The sequence below is a fragment of the Lygodium microphyllum genome, chromosome 21, assembly GCF_053477565.2.
Source record: "Lygodium microphyllum isolate KBCC chromosome 21, Lygodium_microphyllum_v1.1.10, whole genome shotgun sequence".
In the NCBI taxonomy this organism is placed as follows: Eukaryota; Viridiplantae; Streptophyta; class Polypodiopsida; order Schizaeales; family Lygodiaceae; genus Lygodium; species Lygodium microphyllum.
The window spans coordinates 41,442,450-41,445,200 of record NC_141155.1 but is presented as its reverse complement, the minus strand read 5'-3'; positions in this window follow the sequence as shown (position 1 = coordinate 41,445,200).

The window sequence follows — 2,751 nt, the reverse complement described above, 5'->3', positions numbered from 1 at the left end:
TGAGGAGTCTAGAAGGGATCTGTCGGATTATAAACGGTACAAATGCATGTCTAAGTTAAATCAATCTGTGTAGCCTCCAGATGCTCCAAGCTGTGAGGTCGTGGGGTGTTTTGGTTAGGCATGTAGGCCCAACTAGAGCCTTATATCCAATGTCAAGCCCATTTTTTATCCCGACACTCTTGTCCAAAGTCCTAGAGTATAAGCAAGAGCAATGTGGATTTCTTAGTAGGGATTGTTGTTGATCAAATGTGTGAGAACCTAAATTATAATTGACTACTATTCCAATTCATGTGTCATTTTCCATTTAGTTTGTTGATTACTTTATTGTTGGTGATTGGCAAACTAGGCATTGAGGGAAATGGAATTCCATTGTCCCAAGTTATGCCCTTGACATCAAAATTCCCCTTGATTTGTATGGCTTTTACTAGATTGGGGTTGCACTTGTTGATTCTTTGTGAGAGGACATCAATTTCTTCTCTTTTTAATTTATGTTTGATTGTTAGAGTATCTAGACCTAACCATTGACTATGGTTGAAATCCCACATGCCTTTGAGGAGTTGGATCCCTTTTTTGTAAATTCTCAAGCTTCTTTCTAGTTGCTCTTCTTGTGTGTTTCCACAAAATAGCTTGAAACACATAGAGTCACAAGCAACTTGAAACAATGCAAAGTTGGTTTAGGATTGAGAGATTTTGTCTTTGCATCTGAACCATGCAATCCAAATGCTCTTGGAAAGCGAGGAGGACTTGTTTATTGTACTAGGAATATTGGAAAAAGGTGGTGGTAATGATGACAGATAGGTATTTCTACCTCAACCAATCTTTGATCGGCAAAGTAGACTATGCTCTTGTGAAGGAGTAATGCTGCCTAGTCCTCAAAGGAATGTTGAATGCTTCATATTGTCCATTTGGAGGCTAACTTGTTAGGAAACTTTTCTAAATCTAGAAGTTCTATACCTCCCTTGTTTTTGTGTAGGACACATGTACTCCATGTAACTTTAGGAAATTCCCTATTGTTATGAAAACCACCCCCCATAAGAAGTTTCTACATATTGATTCTAGATCTTTGATGGAATTTTGGAAGGTCTCCAACAAGAGGGGTAGTATATAACTAAATTAATAAGTACTCAGCATTTTCTAATGTGTCCTCATGGGACATAACTATGGCCTGCTAAATAGCCTTGCTAGGTTCTGAGGGTACAACTGCCTCTTTTTGTGGAGAGTTTAGCTCTTTAGCCAATTCTCTTTTGTTTAGTCCCTCGTCCGATTACATTGGTAGTTGCTCCTGGTTGGGGGGGCATTTGCTCTAGGATCTTATCCTTACCCATTGTTGGAACATGCCTCCATTGCTTCTTATCAGTGCAGGTGTTGTATTTAGAGCTGTTTTTCTCTTGCTTAGGAAGTTTAGGTGACTCTAGTGTAGAACCAAGAGATAGTTTAGGATTCTTGTCATGTAAGCTTGGATGAAACCAACTAAAGAAGTCATGGTTGTATTGATGGGAAGCATAGAGATCTAGGATTGTAGGGTCTCGATTGAGGCAGAAGACATATGCACTAACATCAAGTACTGTGCTCCCTACTCCTAGCCTGTTAGCCACATGTAGATATTCTTCTAGAAGTAGTTTATCATACAAGGGATGTTTTTGGACAGTGGCAGAAAGCTGGACCTCATGGACCATTGCCAACACACTTAATGAGGTCGAGGCAATGTACGTGGGATCATGTATTGATGTCTAAAGGGCTTTCCTTTGCTCAGCAAGTGTCATTAGCCAGTGGCCAATTTTTGTTGCCAAAATTTGCTTAGAGTACCATTTTTGCACAAAGTTACCTTGTCCTTTCCCTTTTTGTTTGATTGCTTTGAGCTTTTCCTTGTTTGTCTCACATTGAGTAGTATAGAGCGAGGGTACCAAGAACAATTCCCTAGCTCTAGCCTTTGGGATATCCTTTATGACTTCTTCAGGACAGCTATATAGCGGGAGAAAAACATGTTGTTGCTCGTCCCAAGTCAGGGGTTCGGCTATGAGCTTTGTGTACTCTGGTGTTGGCCTTCCAATGTCCACATGGACATATGCACGTGTGATGGCTGTCAGCTTGTGATCAAGCTTCATCATGTACTTCATCTTTGGTTAATTGGTTAGATGTGCCATCTCCTTGGCCAAATCTTTGAGAGATTTATCCTCAATCCTAAGCTTTACGTGCTTTGGAAGTGCTAGAGATGTCAAGGATGTTGACTATGACACCTCTTCCACATGTGAATTGCTAAGGACACGTTCCGCAAGGGGCATTGTCATGACCAAAGGCTATGACTACTATGATTCTTGATTGGAAGTAATAGTGGCTAGTTCATTGGACTGGCTTAGGAAGATTAGAAGTGGTCACGTATTTTGTTTCCCTTTGCACATTCACTTATGCAGGTCAGCTAGTAATGGTGGATTCCAGAGGCATATCCTTAGGCTGAGAGTTAGGGATGGTGTCATGTCTCGTGCCTTGGACATTTGGAAGCTCAAATGGAGATAGGGATTGGGATTGAGTAGCTGCACCTGATGACTATTGTTGTGCTTCATGTTTCTGTTTAGGAAAAGAGCATGTAGGAGATTTGGGACTCTTAGGTGGACTTGGCACTGGCTGGAAGATTTCCTTGTTGCTGTTAGACGATTCTTCCATTTGCTTTGTTGAGCAACATTGCACTTTTGGTGCTCATTATCCCCTTGGGAAGTCAAAGACTCCTTGGGCACTAGTGGCTTTTGTGCACAC